Source organism: Danio rerio, chromosome 16 (genome assembly GCF_049306965.1).
Source record: "Danio rerio strain Tuebingen ecotype United States chromosome 16, GRCz12tu, whole genome shotgun sequence".
Classification (NCBI taxonomy): Eukaryota; Metazoa; Chordata; class Actinopteri; order Cypriniformes; family Danionidae; genus Danio; species Danio rerio.
Window position 1 is genome coordinate 3,355,001 of NC_133191.1, and position 19,354 is coordinate 3,374,354.

Genomic DNA, 19,354 nt, shown 5'->3' on the forward strand with positions numbered 1-19,354 from the left:
ATTTATTTTATTTCTGAAAGGGCTTTTCAGGTGGAGATGTTCGTCTGGAGTGGTGTGAGGCTGGCATTGAGGAAGCAGAGCCTGCTTTAATTAATCAAAGACATAAAAACCCTATTGTGAACTTTACAGTCTTGGACAGTTTTCCATTTTGTTCTGTTCGAGATTATGGCTTGTCATGAAATCGCGAAGGTAAGGTGATAGTAATTGTTAGAACCATAATATGAAACAATGAGAAGACAAGATGGCTGGTAAATGAGAGTTTGTCATAACACAGTGTCTCTGTGCAAAAGTGTATGAACTCTGCAGTATTAAACTTTGATAGCATACACAAAACCACCGAATTCAGCATCCTGAAGGGACAAGTTTTGTAAATTACATAGTATTTTAATGTAATATGAACTGTATTTTACTGTAGGACAGTTATACAGTAATTTACTGTATCTTAAAGTTGCATTGTGAAAATGACCAAATTTTGCAGTAAATATGTACAATAGTGTATATAAATATACAGCAAGATAAATGGAATAGTAAATGCAATATTTTATTGTAAATGATTACAGTAAGTTACTGGCCCTCTGAACTGTAATATAAACTGTATTTTACTGAAGGACAGTTATACAGTAACTTACTGTATCGTAAAGTTGCATTGTGAAAATGACCAAATTTTACAGTAAATTTATACAATAGTGTGTATAAATATACAGCAAGATAAATAGAGTAGTAAATGTAAATACAGTATTTTTACTGTAAATGATTACAGTAAGTTACTGGCAGACTAAACTGTAATATGAACTGTATTTTACTGTAGGACAGTTATGCGGTAGTTTACTGTATCTTAAAGTTGCATTGTGAAAATGACCAAATTTTACAGTAAATATATACAATAGTGAATAATAAAATATAAGGTAGATAATTTGGAATAGTAAATGTAAATACAATATTTTACTGTAAATGATTACAGTAAGTTACTGACGCACTGAATTGTAATATGAACTGTATTTTACTGTAGGACAGTTTTACAGTAATTTACTGTATCTTAAAGTTGCATTGTGAAAATGATTAAATGTTACTTTTTAACTGTTATTATTATTATTATTATAATATTGTGCAGATTATATATGTATAGTTCAACACCTTTTCTCTCTGCTTTTGGTTTTAGGTGTAATAATGTAGACCTTTTGTACAGCTGCTTCAGAACAAACATTGTGCAAAGTGCTAAACAACTTGAACTGAATTAAAGAAATAGCAAAAAATCTACAACACAGAATACCTGCGATTGAAAATGTTCAATTTGCAAGGAAAAACCAAGAACATATTCAAAGCCAAGTTTTAAATTTATTTACATTTTTATGTTCAGTTTATAGAACGAAGTTAAGCGAGATTATAACAGGCGGAGCTAAACAAAATGAAATGTAGTGCAGCCACGAGAGAAATAAGCTTTTCCATATCTCCAGATCAACTTCTTGAACTTTAGGAGTCAATTACGTTTAAGCAATTTTGGCGGAGATCTTTTCCTGCCTTTGAGAATATCCTTTCACATGGACCAGATGATGCTGAAATTGGAAGGCCAAATGGAAGTGATAAAGGCGGCAGGTCTGCTGTGGCCCCATATTTCAGCTCATCATTTGTTCTATTGATATATGCTTTACTTGCATACAGCTGAACCTCCACTATACCGCTTCAGCAAAGACAACAGGGAATTTCAATGTCTTTCCGATTTTATGGTCCAAAAGATCCCATATGTTGCCATCCCCTGATCAGCAGTCTGTCTCGTTCTTGCTGGAGATTCAATCTGAGATGATTCAGGCATTGCGGATGTGGACAAATAATATCGGTGATGAGGCTGTTAACTGATGAGTTAACTTTGGATACACTGCAATATGTCAGTGTTTATTTGAACCAATCCTTTAAGCTAGAAATGCATATATATATATATATATATATATATATATATATATATATATATATTTAAAGTTCGTTTTAAGTATGAAACTAAAAACTGTCATAAAATGAAATTATATAGTGCTCAACTTACTTAAATAAACTCCATTTTTATAGGCAATATACACCCACTGGCCACTTTATTGGCTACACCTGTTCAACTGCTCATTAGTGCAAATTTCTAATCAGCCAATCACATTGCAGCAACTCAATGCATTTAGGCAGTTAAAACCGAGCATCAGAATGGGGAAGAAAGGGAATTTAAGTAACATTGAACGTGGCATGGTTGTAGGTTTCAGACGAGCTGGTCTGAGCATTTCAGGAATTAATGATCTACTGGGAATTTCACGCACAACCATCTCTAGGATTTACAGAGAATGGGCTGAAAAATAGAAAATATCCAGTGAGCGGTAGTTCTGTGAGCGCAAGTACCTTGATGATGACAGAGGTCAGTGGAGAATGGCCAGACTGGTTCCAGCTGATAGAAAGGCAACGGTAACTCAAATCAGCACTCGTTACAACCGAGGTCTGCAGAAGAGCATCTCTGAACACACAACACGTCCAACCTTGAGGCAGATGGGCTACAGCAGCAGAAGACCACACTGGGTGCACATGGTTCAGGCTGGTGGTGGTGGTGTAATGGTGTGGGGTATATTTTTCTGGCACACTTTTGGGCCCATTAGAACCAGTTGAGCATTGTGTCGACGCCACAGCCTACTCGAGTATTGTTGTTGATCATGTCCATCCCTCTAGGACCACAGTGTACCCATCTTCTGATGGCTACTTCCAGCAGGATAACGCACCATGTCATAAAGCACGAATCATCTCAGACTGGTTTCTTGAACATGACAATGAGTTCACTGTACTCAAATGGCCTCCACAGTCAGCAGATCTCAATCCAATAGAGTATCTTTGGGATGTGGTGGAATGGGAGATTCACATCATGGATGTGCAGCCAACAAATCTGCAGCAACTGTGTGATGCGATCATGTCAATATGGACCAAAATGTCTGAGGAATATTTCCAGTACCTTGTTGAATCTATGCCAGGATTAAAGCAGTTCTGAAGGCAAAAGGGAGTCCAACCTGGTACTAGTAAGGTGTAAGGCAGGAGTGTCCAAACTCAGTCCTGGAGGGCCGGTGTCCTGCAGATTTTAGCTCCAACACACTTGCATGGATGTTTCTAATAAGCCTAGTAAGAGCTTGATTAGCTAGCCGAGGTGTGTCTGATTGGGGTTGGAACTAAACTTTGCAGGACACCGGCCCTCCAGGACCGAGTTTGGACACCCGTGGTGTAAGGTGATGCGTTTGAACAAATTCAGATTCATTAAACATATGTTTATTTAAATATTATTTTAGTTACCGAGCATCTTCAGAAATAAAAAGATTATACATTTAAATTAATGTGAAATACTGGAAAATAAATTAATAACTACAAAATTTCAATCAGAATTTGATAATTTTTTTGTTTCTTTTGATTTTTGCTCTTTTCACATTTTTTACTTCCTATTTTTCTCTAACATAAATTTGGATGTGCTAATTTTGGACCGTTATCATAAGTTATTTTGTGAGATTAGCTCCAGATTTGGCTTCAGTAATAATTAATATTAAAATACACAGTTACAGAATAGCCTAACTGAAGCATGCAAATCATAAGAAAATAACAAAAATACTTCATTAAATCTTGACCAGTACACATCTATTTGATAAAGTAAGCTATATTGTACTACTTAGACTTGTAAGTTCATATATTTCTGCAATTTCACCCTCAAAATTTAAACACTTTGTTTTAAGATTTAAATGTATTAAAAGCTTTCTTACTCCATTTTAAAATGCAATCTACGATCAAACCAAGCTAGCAGTAAGGTTATAAACAAGCATATTTTTATAATTGGAGAAGAAAAAAATAAGGATGAAAGTTTCAGAAATGACGGAGAGAGAAGGCCAGTGTGTTCAATATGAGGAGACACCTATTTCACAACGCAGTGGAATCATTTAATAATTCACCAGAATTATTTCTGTCAGCGCTGACAAGCTAAACAGGGACTTGATTTAATTCTGTAATTGGACACTCACCTTTATCCTGTCCCCATACTTTAGCAATTAACGTGGCCTTCTATTATTTGAAAAAATAGGACACCGAATAATGGATTTAAAATTGAAGGTGATGGGAAACCGAGGATGAACAGCCAGGCCAAGACAGGCACCTATTTGTGGACTGAGCAGAACAAGAATGTAATATCTCCAAAGGGACACCTTCAGAATTCCCACAAGGACAGTTTAAAGGCGTAAACCAAAATGCAGTTTAAAAATAAAAATTAAAGACTTTCTCCAGAAGAAAAAAATATTATGGGAAATACCGTGAAACATGCATTGCTCTGCTAAACATCATTTAGGAAATATTCAAAAAAAGAAGAAAAAAAATCCAAGCGGGGTGAATAATTCTGACCAACTGTATGTTTCCTTTCAAAATATTATTGTCACGATTACCAGCGATCGAATTCCACTAGATCACAACAACTATGGACTACACTTCCGCCTTTGATGGACTACATATTCATGCATGCACTTCGCCCAGACACACATGCTTACTCATCTAGACTGATTACATTCGCACCACCTGAGGATGGTCAGAAACTGATTGCACACACTACTTAAGCCACACATTCACCCTTTCAGTTTGCTGAGTCTTGTTATCTGTCACAGCAGCATTACAACGCGTTTCCCAGTCTTGTTATTTTGTGTACCCACCGTTAGCCTTGTTAACCTCTTTGTCTTTCCCTGCCGTCTGCCTTTCTTTCCTCTAGCCTGTATTCGACTGTGATTCCGTGTTGCCCCCATACATCTGTTTGCCCCTGTTTTGACCACTGCTTGCCTGACGATTCTAATAAACCTGCATGTGGATCCTACTTCAGTTGTTCAGTTGTTAAGAACAATTATTGAGAATATTCCATATAAAATCACTAAGTTAACTTCTAATCTCACAAATCATATATCTTTAATGGGGTAGGCCTAATTTACAGTAGGCTATTTGATAAAAAATGAAAAAATAAAATCTACTTAATAATAATAATAATAATAATAATAATTATTATTATTATTATTATTAAGAAGGATATTGTTTAATTATATTTTAAAAAATTTTTTTTACAACTTTTAATTTTACAATTTGACATATGCAAACCACTGCAGAAATGTTCTAACCAACAGGCCCATGTCATAAACAATACAGATAATAATAACAGATAATAAATAACCTACTATAAGTTAAAACCATTAATGTATGCTATATATTTTTGTTTTCACAATCTTTGAAGAGGTAACGTAAATTCCACTTTTAAATATTAGGTCACATATAGCTTTCGTCATGAGCCACGGCTGTGTTCAAAATGACATCAATGTTTTCAAAAGGCGCTGCGAAGGGAACGCAGATGTCAATATGAAGAATAAAAATACTTTGAAAGCAAATTACACCTAAGAGAGATGACCTTAATGCTTTTTAAATAAATCCTTTCAAGTTTAAATGTTGGAACGTTCTAAATGAATAGGGCATAGGGGAGATAAATGGGAATAGAACACAGCCAGGAATTATGTTTCTAACTACAGCTCTAGAGGTGTAGTCGCAATTGTACATGTTTGCAACAGAGTTTGCGAATGTTTGTTGAAATGACAGATTTGGGAAACGGCATATCAACAAACAATGTTTGTAACGACAGAACTTGCGACCTAAGTTGGCTAAGGATGGTTTTTGGAAACGCACCCTTGGTTGTTAGCTTGTTAGTTAAGTAACTTAATTCAGCTTAATTTAGCCTGCTTTCATGCAATGAGTCAAAGCTAAATTCAGCCAGGATTGCCTCAAAATCCCAGCTTAATCCCTTATACCTTTGAGCAATACCCCTCTGGTCTTCACTTATTTGTTCATAGGGTCTAAAATATTTGGCTCACAAATCTCACATGCACCAATTCGAAACATAAGACACAACAGGAACTGAATTCATTTAACAGAAGAGCTGAAATTCTCTGAAAGTCTCTGTTAATTTTGCAGCTGATCATGTGGAGTCAGGCAACAGCAAACATCTGTCTCTATTACCAAGCAAAGTGGGCAAAGGTGAACGAGAGAAAGAGAAGATACACAAGACACACATAGGAGAATCATAATTACCTGTGGCCGATACCGTACCACCTTTACGTTCAGTCCTAATTAGTAAAAAGCCTTTGGGCAGACAATGAAAACAGTATCTCTCAAACTGATATGCCCACATGGCCTGAGCCGTAATTTGTGTCAGCGAGTTTGAGGATGCTGTGTTGTATGACGGCTCATTTAAATGCTGAAAGAGTGTGTCTGGCCACTGTGTATCAGCTTGCGTCCGGGGACTAATTAATCAGGTCTCGTGACCGCTTTGCACTTCAAACTCAGGGAAAAGTTACTGATGCAAAGGTTTGGCTGTAAGCTCAAATGTGGCTTCTGAAGATATACGGTGCACAGTGAGTGCTCATTATCAGCTTTAACATGCACAACAACAAGAGGAAATAAAGATTGTATCATTATTACTCTCTGCACCACTACACAAAGCTGACAGGCGAGGTAAAGTGCTTTTATTATATTTTACATTGGCACATGTCAATGGATGGGATACATCAACAGAATCTCACGGCAATTCGTAACTTTTTCATTTAGTGGCTAATACAAACGAATTCGTTCAATCTAATTCGTAGATTTTAGTACGATTTGCTCATCCCCCAATGACGGTAGGGTTTAGGGGTGGGGTTAGGTGCCACACCTCCTTTTTAAAATCGTACAATTTTGTATGACTGAACTCGAACGAATTTGTACGAATTAGCCACTAAACTGCCAAAACGTAAAATACTTATGTTTCCTCGTGAGATCAGGCTGGATATATTGTGTATTAAAGATGTCATGAAATGAAAATAAAGTTTTTTAGATGTTATCAGCATTTAGTATGTCTATAAGCTATTATATTTATGTATGCGTAACAACATTTGCACTAAGAAGATTTAAAACCAGATTGTTTAAGGTCATTTGGTGATTTCAGTCAACATACAGTAGACATTCTCTTAGTCTCTTAGTGTGCTTTCACATCTGTATGTTACGTATGTTACGATAACCAGCGATCATTCTCTGGAGATATAACTGATACATTGTTGCATTTTCTGCCATCTTTGGGTCGTTTTTACACCACACTGCTGGCTTTGGTCCGAACCAGTTGAAAAAAAAAACAAAATGCAGTCATCTGACAAAATCCTCATCTCTCATTGGCCAGATGTTGTTGAACATATTTCCTAAACTGCTTATTGATTGGTCAGAATTCAGGTGCGGGAAAATGCCAATGAACTCCCGCAGGTAAACAAAACCAGCAGACACAAAATGTCATTTTTACTATGGAGGGACGACTGCGCTGACTGATTGTATCTCTGCTTTAGACAAACTATACATTTTGAGAATAAACCACAGCAGCGGCTGGAAAACAGGGTTTTAATGCATCGCTCGTCACTTCAGGAGGAGGCGTGAATTAATTTAGCTAAACTGCGACATGGTCATCTTGCGGAAATATTACCAACAATCCATCAGGTAATGTTTTCCCCTCTCTCTCTGTTGGTAAAGCTCTGTCAACAAATATTTTTCCTCCATATCCCATAATGCACAGCGCATCGGCATACGGCAGCTGGAATAGTCCAAAAGGCGCAGTACTTTTTGCGGTTAGACCTGTTTTAGTACGGATCATGTTCTCACCACAAACGAACCGCTCCAGGGTTCGTTTGAAAGCGTACCGAGACCACCTCTTCAAGCAGGTCTCAGTACGCTTATTTGGTCCACTTTTGGTTCGCATTCAAGTACGATTGCTGCATTCTCACCTGCCCAAACGAACCGCACCAAAAGGGAAAACGAACTCTAGTGCGATTCAATCGAACTAAATAGGGCAGGTGTGAAAGCACCCTTAGGCATTGCGTGTCATGAGGTTGTTCTGCACTGCAAAACCCAACAGTCAACTATCAAATGAAAAAAGTGTAGTAAACGGAAAGTTAAATTGACTGAAAGTTAATTCTACTCATTTAAAAAGAGTTTTGAACTCAGTGTTGAAGGTAATGAGTTAAATAAATACCTAAATACTTCAACTTAAATGGAGTAAGTTCACAGTACTCGTATAGATTAGCTTTTAAACTCAAATGGTTTGCAGCAATCGGTTTCCTCAAATGGTTTGAGTTGCCTTAGCTTATTGAGTTTTACAGTACTCAGTTGGTTGGAGTTCTCTTCATTTATTGGGTTTTACTGTGCTCAGATTGCTTCTTTTACTCAAATGGATTAAGTTCACAGTACTCATTAGGATTAGTTTTTGGTTTGTTGCAATCGGTTTCCCCAAATGGTTTGAATTACCTTAACTTAATGGGTTTTGCAGTGCACTGGTGTTACTCTGCATTGTTAGATCTCTCGGTCCCCAGCATCCTTAAAGGAGTTTAGAGACACCACACAGATTCTATGACTTCCAGTTGCTCTTTCCGTATTTCAGCCCCCTTATCAGGACACAGTGTGCACTACAGAGCACAGGACACTTGCTCTACCTTTAATGAGGCACAAACAGATGGTGCCAGGAACACCATATTGTGATTATTGATTACATCAACAAAGACACGCTCAAGCTTTCATTGGTATGCATCATGCTGTCAGGAATTGGATGCTCTGACAGTGATGAAATGGATCTGGCTTTTAGCAGGCAGGTGACTGCAGTCGGAGCCAATCAAATAGATAATTCATTAACAACCATGAGGTCCAGAATAAAGATCCCTCTGATGGTCTACCTAAACCAGGGGTCAGCAACCCGCGGCTCTAGAGCCGAATGCGGCTCTTTAGCGCTGCCCTTGTGGCTCCCTGGAGCTTTTTCAAAAATGTTTGAAAATGCAAATAGATGGGGGAGGTTAATATATTTTTTTGTTTTAATATGATTTCTATAGGAGGACAAACATTTTTAACGTTTTCAAATGCTGTAAAAGTGTGTAGAATTAATATTTAATTTCAACATTTCTGTCAATGAAGATTTGCGTCATAGCCTGCGACACACGTTTCTATCAGCAGGGTGGGATGCCAGGCAGGTGGCTGTTGTAAACAAACCAGGAGATAATAAAGCATGGAAAACCGTTCAAAGATGGTATGACATATTAGAACACCTATTTGCAAACTTTAAAAACAAAACCAAGATAATACAAAAAAATAAAGATATACCTCTCTCCACTAAGACAGTGAAGGAAAGGGCTATTAAAATGGTAGGTAACATCACCGATCAGCAAACCAAGAACATTAATTCAGTGCCAGCATTCTCAATTGCCTGTGATGTGACTGATATTCAATGCGCTTTTATGCAGGTATGTGAACTCTGATGGGCCGCAAGAAGAAATGATCAGATTAATAACACTAAAAGACAAGAGGCTGTGCTGAAGTGTTTTAATGACAACAAAATAAACACCAACCACCTGATTTCAGTGGCTATTTAATCATGAAGGCTCATTATGTATTTGTAGCCAACTTAGTCATTTTGATAGTAGGCTAATATAGCTAATATAGATCAACACGTTCTCACTCCCAACTCGTCATATACTGACGCTTGGTCAGGAACCCTCGGCGTAAGTTATTGACGCACAGGGTACCCCTTTAGCGTCACATTTAGACGTGCAGGGATTCCCTATAGAATCTGTACCTGAGCCTGAAGCGTCATAGGGAGACGCTGGAGGCTCGTATAATTACCAATAGATGTCAACAAACTTTTTAAAACCTGATTTACGCCTATTATCACAGTTTTCTTATTTTAAAAATATGTAATTTTTATTTTGTTTATGAAAAGCGTCTGTAAACGGGGTCGAAACTACTGTATGAATAAACTTCGGCCCACGTGACATCCCTTCACGGTGAGTTTAACGCCGCTCTGCTATTGGTCAAACTGCATCAGCGGTGAGTTCTCAGATGAGTTCAACTGTCAACATTAAATATTACGTTAATGCTGCATAATATATTTTTATTGGAGATTAGTTGGTGTTTATAAATATGTTATCATTTACTTTATATTTAATGAGTGAAAATATATTCGGTTGTCCAGTTTAGGGTAACTATGCCTCATAAAACTTTGATTCATTCATATTATTTATTATTTTTTTTACTTAAAAAAAATATTAAATTTCAAGTACTAAGTTTAAAAATGTTTTCGGCTGATATTTTTCATTTAAATTATTTATTAAAGTTGGGGTCATTGTATGTGGCGATCTATTTTTTACAGTCTATGCTCGCTATCCCAAGGTTCATTGCGATCCCAAGGTTCACTGCGGTTTTCCACAAGGTAAGTAAAAAGTAAACAAATAAAGACGATTTGTTGATAAAGCATGTACTGTAAACTAGCGACGTTATCTAATTACATCAAGTTCATTTATTAAAAACATATTTTTCTCACATATAACGTTGGTCATGCATTAGAACAATATATACATTTTAAGATGAGGAACAGTGCTAACACATTGTTGTTTTCCACAATAGAATTCGTGCAAAATCTATATATAATATGCAATATGCAACTCTAATAATACAAATGTATTCGTAATTGTTTCAATATTAAAGAACATCAAGTGTTTCCAAAGGTTTATTGTAAAAACAATTATTTTCCATGCCTTTAAAGAAAAAAGGCAGATATTTTGCCTGTCTGAGCACATTTTATTCATTGTACAACACAAAACTAAACAAAAAAATAGCTTAATCTACCACACACACACACACACACACACATATATATATATATATATATACAGGTGTACATTATAAGGTGTTCACTGTTCAGATATGAATATTTTTTCTTTGCTCTTTTCAGGTTCTTTAGATTTCTTTAAAAATCCAATTTTGTTTTCTAATAAGCAAAAAGTAAAATCACTTTACCCATGTTTATATGTTAAATTGCACTTGTCTCTCTCTCTATCTCTGTTAACACATTTATATTTGTTTGATTAATTCTTGTGTCTTTCAGCCTGTTTCTGCCTATCACCATGAGTGATTCCTCAATACTCAGATTTATCATCAAGATCTCAATTATAAGCTCAAGTTTTGATGACAACTTGGTGATCTGCAGAAAGCACCACCATGTAAGGAAGGCCAAGACCACTCTGGAATCAGTCAAGGGTTAGTGAAGTTTTTCATCCCATGTATATTAAATATCTACATTGTTTAGGCATATATGATTGTATGAGATAAAATGCATTTATTCTTTCACTACTATTGTAATAACAGAAAGAGACGCATTAGTTTTACTATTACTATTGTTTATGACAAACATTAAAAAACTACAGCATAAGCTCACAAAATATTGTGGCCTAACTGTTTAAAACTAATTGTTCTGGGTGTTGATAGTGGCCAACCATTTTTTTTCTTTTTCAGAAAGTATTTTGTTTTGTCTGATTTTATGACACCTTATAGGCCATCAACTGCCCACATTGGGGTTTAGGAAATTAGAACTGCTTATGCTGCTTGTCTACTAGTCTTAGGATAAGTTAGAAATGTTATAAATGTACATTTTTTTGTTGTTTTTATCTGGTACAGCTCATAGGAACTCCAATCTTCCCAACTGTGAGAGGGCCTTGCTCCAGTGACTGTCAGTGTGTACTTCATTGTTTCCATTAGTCCCTGTATCTGTAGACCTAGGTGACAGTGGGCTAGAGTAAAATTTTGGTTTTATTTAAACTAAGGCATACTGATGGCCTTTTTATCTCAGATTTGGTCATGCAAGTATTAATATATCCTAAAGTATTTTTATATTCTTTCCATTGGTGGAAAAGATGTTGGTATAATTATTTTTAATGGACTGCTAAGATCTCAGCAGACATTTTTCTGAGATATTCTTGAGTGGGAGTCTGTGCAATACAAGGTGGATAGTATTTGCAAGGAAGAGCCCTTCATCTGTTCTGCTTCCACACTAGATATACTGCCAATTTAAGTAGATATGAACCATAAGCATAACCATTTCAAGAATGCACGAGGTACTTTAAACTGTATGTGTTGAAACTAAATTAACAAGAAAACAGCTCTGTGATGTTCACCTAAGAAAATTAGATTAGAAGATAGAAACTGTTATGCACTTGTTCTGTACTGTTTCATTCCTTTTTCAAACACTGGCATTTTTGAAGGTTTATTTACAGCTAAGGATTAAGAATTGACAGGAAGATTTGTGGACTACATCAACTAATGACACTACCTCCAAAGAGTTGCAAAAAGCTGTCCAAAGTTTCAGCACCATCTTTAAGCCCATGATTTTAGTGTGTTTCATGCCTAATCACATGAGTTTATATCTGAGATAGATGAGCTATATGATTATCTTAAACTGATCTACAGGTAAATGCCAAAACTTATTGGTTTACTTATTTATTTATTTGTTTGTTTGTTTGTTTGTTTGTTTGTATATGTTAACCAGGTGAAATGGAGTGAGGCATACCAGGATATGCCTGGTTTTACTTTTGGGAAGGAGGTTGAACAGTGCAATATTTCTTCTATAGGATTGCAGTGACCAGACATGCTACTGTAACTCTCATGGTCATGTGCTGGAATTAGCAGATATTCAACAATTTGGTCATCTTGCTGACCTATTGATATCAGAAGGTAACGATATCCAGTAGAATTTGTTTTAGATGTTCAGTAACCTATTTGAATAGTATTGTGATTTTTGATTGCTTATTATTGTAGACTGCAACAGCTCTGCAAAGCAAGTTGGAAAACAGAATCCATGAAACTGGCAGTGACCGGAAACCAGTTGGAAGACTTTGGTCTGTGACGTAGAGGAGTGGGCAGAGGGTGAGGAAATTCTTATTAATATTACATGTAGTCATGAAAAATTGTAAGTGTTACTATTATTGTCATTTTTTCAGTAGCAGAAGCAAAGACAACAAAAAACAGAAGTGATATGGATGTCTTCGTCTTATGGCATGGTATGTACACTAGACTTCTGTCAGTTTTGATTCTTTAAAAGTTGATGTATAATCCATGTGATACAACTTTCTTCTAATGAATACATTTCAGACACTGTCGGTCTAACAACAAAGAGAAGGGTGTTCAACATCATCCTGCTAGTCAGGATTCTTCAGGAGAAGCAGAGGATTCTTGTGGCAGAGATGGCCAACCACTATAAATACCTTTCAACTCATCCTGGTTCCTTCAAAGAACTTTCCTGCTTGTTTGCTACTGAAAAGTATGTATTTGTATTATTTGGCACAGACATAAGCATAAGGTTACCCAGTTCAAAGGATATTAATATATTTTTATGTTGTTGTGTTCTTCTTTTAAGATTCGACATGTGGCCTAAACGAAGAGGGGTTAAAAGGTCTTTGGATCATCATTCTCAGAAAGCAACAAAATAACTGAGAAATAAACAACAATACGATGGTGCAATCTAGAGACCTGCAAGGTACCTGCAAGTTTTGGCTGGAGCAGAGAACATACATTTTTTTAAAAAAGCTCCAGCTGATGAGTTTGACATTGACTGTGGATTTTCTTTTACTGTAATCCAGAAGAGGATGACCTTAACCCTGAATCTAAAGCATGTAATAAAATCTGTAAAAAAAAAATAAAATAAAATTTTCATCATCTATAACCAAATTGTTCTCTCTTTTTTTTTTAAATACATAGATATGTACAGTATGTAAGCATTCCTCTAAAATCAATCAGTGTTGTAAATTAAGAGCATTATTGTATGCCTAACTGCTTACAACATATAACGATTTAAGGAACTCTATATTAAAATAAAATTATTACATTAAATGACATTAAGAGCTTTTAAAATATTAATTTTATGATACATTTTTATGATAAATTTAATTTTTGCATATACTTGGCCAAAAAATTTACATTATTATGGTCCACTGCTCAGATACCTCCAGTCAATATGTGGCTGAGTCAGGCAACCAGACTTCTACCTCTGAACAAATTAACCTATGATTTACATCAAAGATCTGATGGATCTATTTGGTCCTCATGGATTTTTCTAAAAAAAAAAAAAATTTAATCTCCTATTATTTTTGTCTTTACTTTGAAACATTTGTATTCATTTGTTAGAATGTCTAACAAAAAACTACTGTACTTGTGAGATAACAGTGCCACTGTTGTTATGCTGAAAATAAAAAATAACTTTGTATAATGTTTTATTGAATGCAAGATAAAAAATAAAAAAATAAAATATTTTCCAAGAGATGGATTGCGGCTGGATGAGCATCTGCTGCATAAAAACATGCTGGAAAAGTTGGCGGTTCATAGAGCTGTGGCGACCCCTGGTTAATAAAGGGACTAAGCCAAAAAGTAAAATAAAATATGTATTTTTTGTAGACATAGAACTTCACAGTAACTTATAAGTACAGCACAGAACTTTTTTTACTTCTAGTTTAGATAATTTAAAGGTTTGCATATTTATTTTGTTGGTTCATGGCTATGTATTTTTAATCATTTTGAACTATTCACAGCATTTGAAAGGATATCTTATCGTCATTGTTACCTCATTTCTCACTATTTTCATGATTCTTACAATGCAGCAAATCTTAAAATCATTTGATCATAAAGAAAATAATTAACAAATTAACCCACATGCAGGACAAAGACATGATGTGGAATCATTATTTAACACAAAGTTCATCCATTGTCATCAAAACATACTGTTACACAAACTGTTGAAGATTTAGAAAGTAAAAATAATCAGATAAAGAGTGGTTTTCAAACAAATACATGTCTTTAAAAAAAGTTATATTTATAAACATTTACATATTTTAAGAGCTTTTATCCATATTTCAAATAAAGTGAAAACAATTAAACATCACATGATGACCATTAATGAAACACAATTACAGAATTACATCCACACATATTAAACTGAACTTATAATATTTGTGATGAACATAGATCACTATTGCTAATAACTTGTGATTAAAGAGGATACTAATGTTTAGCTTATTTTTACAGCTTTTTTTTACCACAACTGTTCATGTGACAATACAATTTCTTGTCCATGTTGAAGATAATACATCTACATATGTTAACTGCCCTTTTACTCAAAGGGTATGAGTAGAGCCCCGTAGAAAAGGAAAAAGTATTCACATTTCAAACGAGAAATGAGTGAGAGAATATCAGCAAGACTATTATCTATGCTATGTTCAATAAATAATGTTGGATATAATAGTCTGATATATACTGATCAAGTCAATAAAAGCTGTTTTAAAAAAATACTCATTGTAAAATAACAAATTTATGTCTGGCATTCATATATTTCATAAATATATGCACAATGACCTTATTCAGATAGTCTTTAGTTCATTAAAAATAGTATTTGTTCCATTTTATTTCAAAAAGGCTTTAAACTACATTACCCACAATCCTTTGTCGCTGTATAGATGGGACGGGAAAGACATGGCGCTACAAATTGTAGTTCATTGAAAGCTGTAGTTAGGGTTAAGTTTAGGGTTACGATCTTGGTTAATCGGTAACTATTTGAAACACAGCGATAACTCATTGATAAAGGACACTGTTAGTAAAGTGGCAAAGTTAGCAAAACATAGTTAGCAACACGAAGGATCTTTTAATTTGGCTTAGAAGTTATAGTCCAATCACAATGTCGCAATCTACGTCACACTTTGTCTCTATTTGGTAATCTTCCGGTTGAAGGTAGATTATAATAACCTTTAAGTTATAATATAACTTAAATATCAAAATGTGTATTAATATTACATGTTATTTAGTGTCTTATTAAAAATATAAATGTATATTTATCGTGAGATTCCTTTGTGGGGGTAACCTGATGTGCAAAATGATCATAGTAAAACCAGATCATAGGCAGTATACTAAATTTGAAACGAATAATAAAATAAAAAAAGCATCATGTTTGAAAACATTTCCAGCATTTCCTGTAACTAAACACTGCGTCCTGTAGGTATACAAATATAAATATATGTCAAACTTAAATGACAAATATAGTGCCCATTAAATAGTAAAAATAGTAGTTCATTGTAAATGAGTATGCAAATAAACACAATACATTTTTAATGAAACATTTATAATTTATTTATAATGCCACAAAAAACAAAAATCACGCAAACATGCAAAAACCAAAAATATATATATTTATAACAGTTTTTAATGCAATAATATATTACCATACATATATAAATGATTAAAAACAATTATAATTGAAGGAAATTTATATTTTGTATTATCATTATTATATTTATTTTGTGATATTTATTCATGTCATACATCTGGTATGTCAAGCTCAAGTAAAACTGCACTGCAAAAAATCTTTTTCAAATAATGCCTTTGGAAATGCCATTATAATAAACAGCTTTCACAACAACAACAAGTCAAGTTAATGACAAATGCAAATTATGTTTATAATAACAACTTTCTGAACTTAAACATCAAAAGTAGAATAAGTTCAAAACATATTCAAGTATTTACTGAAGAATAGCAAAAACAATTTGTACAAAACACTGAGAACCAAAGTGTGCTTGGTGAGTCCAGGTGTTTATGCTGACTAGACTGTCATATTGCAATCCGGTTAGCATGAGGAGACTTAGGCGTAAAGTGTCAGGAATTCCTGGAGGGCTCCCATGTGTTATTCCAGGTTTTGCCACTGTAAAGTATTAGAAGTGCACAATATCATTACTGAACAAAGAATGAGTGTTAGGTTTCATTTAGAAAGTTCAGTGATATTTATTTATATATGTAAAGTGTCATTAAACCTGGCACTCTTGAATTAACTGTATAATAAGTTAAACATTTCCAGCATGTTTCCATGTATTCCAAGCAGATCTGTCAGTTCTACAAACTCAGAGATCAGGATAGTGACTGCACTTCTCATTATGAACACCATTATCCTTCTCATACATTTTTATCACCATTGATGTCCACTGCTGTAGTTTTCATTGAAGGGAATGCTGACACAAATTCCAGCAAGTTTTTTTTAAAATAGCAGAATATGGGTATTATTGGGCCAAAACCTTAAAAAATATAAGATGCAAGATTTGAATCTTGATGAACATATTGTTAATTCACTTCTTGCAATTGAAAACACATCTCATGTTTGACTCATCAATTATATGAAAACTACTACAGCATACAGTGCTCCACCCTGAAAATATTTCTAAATTATAACAAGCTTATTGCTTTACATGGCTAAACATTAATTTCATGCCTGCATGATTCACTGCTTTTACTGAAGCCCATTACACTCTTAACTCAAACTAGTTGACTTTATAAAAAAAACTGCATGGAAAATGTTGCCTTAAACCCTTTATGTTTTTACACAAGGTGAAACTAAACAGCCCTCTTTAAATTAACCTAGAACCTTTACAATCTTCTTGGACTTACAGTAATATTTTAATTCAAGTATGGCTGTTAAGTTGTACCCTGTATAAAATGTAAGGGGTTTAAGCCACTGGGTTTCTATACAATTTTCTAGTAAAGTCAACTAGATTGGGTTAAAGGAATCACTATTTACTCTCCCTCAAGTGGTTGTAAACCTTTTTTTAAAAACTTCCAAGTTACTTTGTGTTGAACATGAAGGAAGTTTTTGAAGAAAGCTGAAAAGCTGAAAACATTGACATGCATAGTAGGAAAAAACAAATACCATGGAAGTTAATGTTTGCAGGTTTTCATCTTTCTTTAAAATATAATTTTTTGTGTTTAACTGAAGAAAGCAACTCAGACATATTTGGAACAAGTGAAGTATGAGTCATTAATGACAGAATTTTCATTTTTGGGTGAATCTCTTTAAGAGTATACTGAAAGAAATGTCCTACTCAATGAAGCTAACTTCAGCTGCATGTGTAGCCCCATAAGTACTTATCTAGAAATCAAAACAATGATCACGTCAGTCCCATTTTAGGCCTTTTATATCATATTGGCCACATAATGGACTACTTAGTGTTGCAATAAAAAACTAAAAAATAAAACTATGACTTACCACACAATACAAGACAGACAGTGAATTTTCAGCTCTGCCTTTGCTGTACACAAGATGAGGTTCCAGCTTCAACACTGATCTTGAGTGGGGCAGTTGTGCAGCTCTGTGAGGTTGTGACTGTTCAGATGAAGTGCTGTGAAGAGTTTTTTATTAAAAGAAAGTACATTCTTTTAAAAGCTGTACATAATAACAAAGAAAATACAATGATTTTAAATAATGATTAATTCTGAACAAAAACCTTACCCTTAGTCAAGATGAATTCATATGTCAAATGTTTCTGCATCTAAAATGAATAAAAACAGATGTGACATTTGTTAAACCCACTAAACTACTAGATACATCAGTACTGCATTAAGCAGTTGTAAAGTAATGTAAGTGTAGTCCAAAATGAGCCTTAATCTCTTTAAGATAATGATTTAAAAAACGTTGCTTGTGTTAAAAACAATCCAGCCACTTGTAATACATATGATCAATGGTAAATTTCTGAGAAGGTGCAAGGTAATCCTTGAGTTTTACCATTGCCATCCTGACTGACATAATATTTGACAAAGAAGACAGCTTGTTGTGCCTCTTTACCACAATTTAGAGATGATAGATTATTTCTTTTATTAAATAAATTGGTAAAGGCCAAATTATACTTGTAATAGTGTAAGATATTCATTGTGACATACATCAGCTTAAGTTATACTTGAGCTTTTGTTATGTTTATATATATATATATATATATATATATATATATATATATATATATATATATATATATATATATATATATGTGTGTGTGTGTGTGTGTGTGTGTGTGTGTGTGTGTGTGTGTTTTAAGAAAATAATTGTTTTTACAATGTAGCCTTTAAACCTTTGGAAACATTTGATGTTCTTTAATATTGAAACAATTACGAATACATTTGTATTATTAGAGTTGCATATTGCATATTATATATAGATTTTGCACGAATTCTATTGTGGAAAACAACAATGTGTTAGCACTGTTCCTCATCTTAAAATGTATATATTGTTCTAATGCATGACCAACGTTATATGTGAGAAAAATATGTTTTTAATAAATGAACTTGATGTAATTAGATAACGTCGCTAGTTTACAGTACATGCTTTATCAACAAATCGTCTTTATTTGTTTACTTTTTACTTACCTTGTGGAAAACCGCAGTGAACCTTGGGATCGCAATGAACCTTGGGATAGCGAGCATAGACTGTAAAAAATAGATCGCCACATACAATGACCCCAACTTCAATGAATAATTTAAAAATGAAAAAAGATCAGCCGAAAACATTTTTAAACTTAGTACTTGAAATGTAATATTTTTTAAAGTAAAAAAATAATAAATAATATGAATGAATCAAAGTTTTATTAGTAGTATAGTTTTATAGTTAACCTAAACTGGACAACCGAATATATTTTCACTCATTAAATATAAA

At 34.2% G+C, this 19,354-nt stretch overlaps 1 protein-coding gene and 1 long non-coding RNA gene across 10 annotated transcripts in view; one reads left to right on the forward strand and one right to left on the reverse strand.

The window, feature by feature from the left end:
* The window catches only part of csf3r (colony stimulating factor 3 receptor), an 83,019-nt gene that overhangs the window by 36,918 nt on the left and 26,747 nt on the right, over positions 1 to 19,354 (reverse strand). The gene's annotated exons all lie outside the window — the stretch shown is intronic.
* LOC110437967 (uncharacterized) lies at positions 9,612 to 13,569 on the forward strand. 8 transcript variants are annotated; one of them, XR_011006632.2, is made up of 9 exons: positions 9,612 to 9,857; positions 10,223 to 10,282; positions 10,958 to 11,109; positions 11,527 to 11,578; positions 12,395 to 12,579; positions 12,664 to 12,771; positions 12,846 to 12,905; positions 12,997 to 13,165; positions 13,262 to 13,569. It is a non-coding gene; the product is annotated as an uncharacterized lncRNA (long non-coding RNA). The 8 variants fall into 8 exon arrangements; XR_012391895.1 differs by lacking the exon at positions 11,527 to 11,578; XR_011006631.2 differs by lacking the exon at positions 9,612 to 9,857 and having other exon boundaries at positions 10,240 to 10,282; positions 12,849 to 12,905.